Source organism: Elaeis guineensis, chromosome 1, assembly GCF_000442705.2.
Source record: "Elaeis guineensis isolate ETL-2024a chromosome 1, EG11, whole genome shotgun sequence".
NCBI classification, from domain to species: Eukaryota; Viridiplantae; Streptophyta; class Magnoliopsida; order Arecales; family Arecaceae; genus Elaeis; species Elaeis guineensis.
This window is the reverse complement of record NC_025993.2, coordinates 23802626-23809981: the sequence shown is the minus strand read 5'-3', so window position 1 is coordinate 23809981 and position 7356 is coordinate 23802626.

Here is a 7356-nt window from a genome sequence, read left to right as displayed (position 1 = left end):
TTTGATCAACTATGCATGAAAAGTTGCTTACAATAGATATACAAAACATTAACCTTTACCTATCAATATGGATTTTTTAAACATATAGCATTCTATTGCAACATACGTAATAGGATAATTAATTCAAATAAAAATGCTAATAATTCTATAAGCAAATCTTCAGGACTTCCATCCTCCTCTTCTGTTTTTATAAAAGAGCCCCTAGCTGCTTCTCCAAATTAAGGAAGAAAAGAGCCAAGAGTTAGACTTAAACATAAAAACGTTGTTGGAGAAGAGAAATGACTAGATCAAATTAATTTTGGAGAGAAACAAATAGAGAAGAAAGTTTACCATATGCAAGAGAAAGAAAGTAGGAGATGGAAAAGTAAAGACAGTGTCAGAGAGTAGGAGAGCGAGCTCAATCCAAGCGGGGGAGTAGAGGATAGAGAGAGGTATGTCAAGATAGAGAAGGCAATGAAGGAAAGGTGTAAGAGGAACGGGGCCATGGAGGGGGGGAGAAAGAGGCTATGGGTGGTATTATCTCACTGGTTTAAATGGGGCAGCCAACCAAGAAAATCCAGAGTCTTTCCACAAGAGTAGACTTTCTTCGAATTTTTGATTTGTTGAGCTCAAAGGCATCTGATAGAGTATGAATGAGTAAAAGCTTGAAGGGAATTTGAAGAAGAAGAAGAAAATGTAGCTCCATGCCTCTGCTCATCATCAGTATTCAATTTCAATTCTAGTGATAGCATGAGAAAAATTGACTTGCATAGTCATAGAAGCTTATGTTGGCTGCCAAGGAGCACACTAAGATTCTCTCCAACATAGTATTTACCATCATGAGCCGAATTAATCATAAGAGCAACAATCTTATTTGAGCCTAGTGCATTCATCCAACCCAAAGTAAATGTAAAGAGAAAACAAGAATTAAAAATAAAACCCTCAGGTGCACTTGGCCGACCGACATCACTAGGCAGTTAAAGATGCAAGTGGCCAACTGATCCTTTAAATGTATCCCGAACACAATATGGGCTTTTTATTGGTCATCAAAATTCCTAAGGAGGAGGGAATTGATGTAATAAGCTGACTTTGGCCCAATGATAATATACTGTCTTAGATGATGAGATCATCAGTAGATTAATTTGCATCATGTAACTTAATGTTTAGGATTCCACAGTCCAATAGATAAGGTGCCGATCTAGGAACCACAATTTTGGAGAATCTAGTAGAGTTGCATGTCTTAAAAGGTTAGATGTTGGGATGCATCGACCAACCATTTGATTAGACTTGGCTATTTTGTCTATCCTCTATTTTTTTTTCTCCTTTATCTTTAAAATTAAAATTTATATTTCTTTTAAGTTAGTGACACTCAAATCTATTTGGCAAGATAATTCTTATCTTTTTTGGATTATGGGGGGATAGAACTTAATAATTTTTAAATAATTTTAGCCAATGATGGTACTTGTAGTACCTCTAGCAGCTTTCATAGCTTTGCATATTCACGACTGGTTCATATTACAACCAAACACAAGTGCCCCCTTTAATCTTGTAAATATATGTACTTTAAAATTAAAAAAAACTTACTTAATTTCACCATCGGAAGAGTCTAGACTCTTTTTATGATGTACCTAATATCTCTGTACCTTTGCACATTTGCCATATCACAGCTCTCCACATGTACCTAATATTTTTGGATTGGAACCGAAAAAAAAAAATAGAGGCCAATCGGATGGCCCGATCAATTGATTCATGATATCAACATGACATAACAAAATATTATATATAATTTTTATAATAAAATAAATAAAAATTAATATTATATTAGATGTTGTAAAATAAAATCTTAATCTCAGTAGATCGAAAACTTCTGACGGCTCCACTAGAGATTAATAAAAAAGAGTGGTTCGGATTTGGGATACAAGTTTTCAAGTATCAAAACTCTTCGCCGCCCTCCATCCCCCCTCCCTACGTGACCTCTCCGCCGCCTCCCTCTACATCCACTTGGAGTTCCCCTTCTCTCTCCGCCACCTCCTCCGCCACCTAACCCCCTTCGCCCCCTCCTCCGTCATCCCCACACCCCTCGACTATATCTTCGTCCATCCCACCGACTCCCCCAATGACCTCCTCTCCCTCCTCACCGCCGTCGATGCCCTCCTCATCGCCGTCTCCTCAGCCTCCTAACCCCTTCGCCCCCTCTTCCATCATCCCCACACCTCTCGACCATATCTTCGTCCGTCTCGCCCACTCCCTCGACGACCTCCTCTCCCTCCTCACCATCGTCGATGTCCTTCTAGCCCGGCCCCCGTCCGCCCTTGCCGTCCGCATCCTCATCGTCGACTCCATTGCCGTCCGCTTCCATTTAGGTGAGGATGCACCTTTAGGCTTTAGATCCCACTCCCAAGGAGGCAGAGACTCGGCGGTGCTGGTCTGGCAGGCAACATCGACGAGTTTGGGGCTCTGGGCAGCAACGACGAACAGAAAGTCGAGGACATGAAAATTATATACGGAGAGGAATACCCTTATACCTAATACCCAGTGGCTGTGCTATCCGACCCATGATCCGGTCGGTTTATCATGGGCCGACTGTTTCACTAGATCTTCATAGTTTTTTACGGGTTGAAACCATACTGGGTCATGTCTGAGCTTTAGATCGGAATTAAAAGTGATCCCCGATCCGATCGATCGTCCTAGCCGGTCTGGTTCTGAAAATATTTCATGTACCATATATTTAATCATATATTTTTACTCCTAAATTTTATATAAATATTAATATTATATTTATATAAATATAAATATAATATAAATATATTATAATATAACATCATATCATAATAATTTATTGTGTCAATATAATACTGATATATATTAATATTATGTAAATACAATATTATTATTTTAATATAATAAATTTATTAATATAGATATAAATATGATATAATATTAATATAAATATTATATTAATATTAATAAAAATATATATTAGTGTAAATAATAAAATATAATAAATATTATTATATTATAATATATTTATATAAATATTAAGATAATATTAATATAATATGATATTACCATTCAGTATTTTATCCTAAAAAAGTACCATCACTTTTCATCTCATAAGAAGTGCTAAAATCTATCTCCTCCATAAATTTTTACTTTCCGTAAAATATGAAAAGTGACTTCCCATATAAAGAGTTTTTTTTTTCTTAAAACTTCAACCAAACAAGAATAATCTCTTCAAACTACCACTTCTTCCTTCTACTTTCCATCAACCAAATGTAAGATTGAAATCAGATCGGATACGGATCGGATATCACAATATCCATATCTATATTTATTTTGTCTGATTAATAAAAATATGGATACGGATATTATTTGGATGTAATAATTCATATTTATATTTATTTTAAATGGATATGGATACAATTTAGACACTGAAAGTATGGATATAATTACATATATTACTTAGATAATTAAATTTTATAACTACATAATTAAAGATATTATTAAATAAATAATCAATCAAGTTAATAATATATTTATATAATAATATATATTTTTTAAAAATAAATAAGTACTATATAAAATTTTATAGAATTATATATAGATTCAAATATTCGGATATAAATCGGATAGTTATCTATTCATATCTATATCCATTTTTTTTTATAGATATGAATACAAATATTAGTTGGATCCTTAAATTTTTATTTATATCCAAATTAATTTGAATACGAAGATAAATTTGAATAAATAATATTCATATTATTTTCACTCCTAATCAAACAAGTCCATATATATATTTTAAAATAAAATAAAATAAGCCTATCTAATTTCACCGTTAGAAGAGTCTAGACTCTTTTACATGATATGCATAGCGGCTCCTACGCCTTCCCACATTTGCCGCATCACAGCTATCCACGTGTACCTCTTTCATCTATTTCCCACACTTTCTCACGTTTTTCTCAGGCTCATTTTACAAACACTTACATGTACCCCTCTTTCACCATGGGATGATTCTAGAGTCTCTCATACGTTGTGATATGATGTGCCATATCACAACAATCCACGTGTCTCTCACATTTTCAAAAACATATGTGCTTAGAAATAAAAGAAAATATCTTGACCCAATTTCACCAATAATTAGAAGATTCTAGACTTTCTTACATGATGCCCTTAGCAGCCCCACACCTCAGCGCTGACCTATATCACAACCATCCGCGTGTGCCCTCTCATCTTCACAAAATATATATACTTCAAAAATTAAAAAATTATTTACCTAATAAGACCCTTGGATGACTGTACATGCTCGAATGATGTGCTGAATAGCTCCAATGCCTCCTTATATTGGCCCATGTCACACCCATCCACACATACCCTTCTCATCTTTTGAATATATATATATATATATATAAAGAATAAAACAAAACAATGACCATGGGATCAATAGCACTCACAATCAAATCTCCTTATTTTGACAAATATTGAATTAGAGCATCTTTTCTATCATCCTTCAATCTTAATTAGTTTTGCATTCATTAATCATCTTATTTGCCATCAGTTATACAAATATTACTATAGAAATCAAATATAAAAATACAATATAAATATACTAATAAAATATTAGTATAATATAATGATCTGCACGAGATATTTGTAGGATACATTATTAATGCAAAAAATTATTAATATCAATATACATTAAAATATCAATATGCATTCAGTAAATATGACTATTCATAATATCATTAATTTATATATTAATTTAGTGGTACAAATGAAAAGTTCTTTATTTAATATATTTTAATAATCTAATAAGCTTTTTGTTAATGTTATATTATTGTGAACCACATTAGATAAGAGCCTTACTTATCATCCAAAATAAATAACTCTTTTGATAATGTTATAAATATAGGCATCCACACGAATCTACCTAAGCAATGTGCAGGATGTGATTTTTTCTCTTATTTCTATTTATTCTTGAAATGTAATATAAAATAGGTGATAGAAAGAAAACATAATATAATAAATATAAGAGCACAATTACTTCTAAATTAAATTTTCAACATTAGAATTATGATATGCTATCACAATATGAAATTCTAATAGTATATGAATATCTATCTATGTAGTAAAACATATATTATTATAAAATAATAAGATCATTATCCAACATATTTATCATAAGAAATTGAATAGTATTGTATCTAGGGATATTTAAATATAATATGATGGCTGGTCTTAACAGCCCAAATTAATATCCAATTAATAAATACTAGGCGGAATCAAAGAGCCCCAATAGATTTGGCTCAATATCTGGACTAAATTTTGATACGACAAAACTAAAGCATGCTTAGTCTGCTTGGTGCAACCAGTAATTAAACCCAGACATAGGCTAGGTTCAGCCTCACGTTCCACCCATAGGTGAGATCAACCATAGGCCTGATAGCCAATCAACATCTGTATGCAGTTAAGGATGCAAATAATTGCATATGGTTTGCTTGAACCCATCACAAACACAACATGGGCTTCTTATAAGCTTTTCCAATGGAGGAAATTGAGACATAATATGATGGCTTTGGCTCAATGTAGACATGCTGTCTCATATAGATGATGTGATCACAAGTAGATTAATTTGTGTCATTGATCTTGATGTCTGGGACTCCATGGTCCAGTGGAGCGCCTAGTGGAGTCGTATATTTTAAACTACATGTAGGGATGCATGGACCAACCATTTAATCAAACTTTACTTTATTTATTTATTTTTTGATCTTTTATCTTTAAAATTAAAAATTCATATTTCTTTAAATTTAGTGGCATGCAAAATCCAACCTTGTTGATTATTGAAGGAAAGTACTTAATAATTTTCAAGTAGTAAATAATATTTTAACATGCCATGCCTATAATTAATCTTTCATGTCTTAAGAGAGCAAGGTTTTAAATAATGATGTTACAATTATTAGAAAAGTTTCCATCACCACCCATTATATTATATATGTAATAATGTGCAAAAAAATAACTATTACGGTAATGCATGATTAATATTCATAACAATCTATTATATTTAAATAATGCTAGCATTATGTACTTGTACTTTCTTCTAATTTAAATTTTAACGTTTAAATTTTATATTAAAGCTTTCTCTAAAAGTTGTTGCATGATCTACAAATAATACATTTTTGGAAAGTGAAGGAAAAGATGTAGTTATTTTCCCATCGTTGTTCATTAAAATATTGTTAGAATGACTATAATTATTATTAAATATTAAAATTTTGAAATCCTAATGTTTGAGGCACATAACCATCATGATGACCTTATACCAACCAATAGCGGTTTGAGTGAGGCTCCAGTCTAATACCATAATACATTGGTTAAAACTTGATAAGAGGGCCATTTATTAATGATTGCCAGATTATTTTCTCCTTTTCGTTTTCTTTTTTTCAAATAAGTGAGAGAAGTCTTGCTGTAGGAGAAGAATAAGGTACTTGCAAATCTACGATTTTTTTTTTTTAGTTAAAAAAATTTTGAAAGGTTGAATATTTTGAGAAATAATACTACTCAAGACCGAGTCTTTGACCTCTCAGCTCCAAACAGGAAAGTGCAACCATGGAGCTCAAGCTTAGTTGACTTGCTAGATGTCCTAAAATGATTAGATTAATTGCCATAATTCATATATGACATTCTGATATGATAGTATCATAGGTTAGTTTTGGCAACCAGAATTAATTTCACACACACTAATGCCCATGGGACTTAGGTTGATTAATATTGGAAGGGTCAAGTCAAAAGAGTCATCAATTTTGGTCATTTGTTAATTTGGGGTTGGATTAGGTCACAACATGGAAGATGAAGATACAATCTTGAACTGTCATGATATCTATAATTTGACCCAACCTTGCCTCGTCTTTTATAAAAGTTAGTTCAAATCAAATGTTAATCAACGTTGAGATTGGTGAGATCCAACTGGTTGGAGAGCCATGTAACCAAGATTTTGTCGGACAATAATTTAGGTTTGGGATGAATCTTTAATAAGAAAGTCTTGTGCATCGGACATGGTGCAGCAAAAATATACCGCCCTACCTTATTAGGCCACAGTCATTATTTTTCAATACATATTTAATTTTTATAATACTGCTTTTTCATTTAAAATTTTAAATGACGAAAATACTCTTTTTTTTAAAAAAAAATTATGATATTCTGAAGTATATCATGACATTCTATAGTCAAATTCTAACTTTCTGAAGAATGGAGTGGTATTTTCGTTATTTAAAAATTTTATAAATTTTTAATAGTAAAAATATCCTTTTCTCTTTATAACTTCTGAAAGAAAATTATAACTTCCTATTGTACAAGAAGTTATAATTTAATTGCAAGATGTAA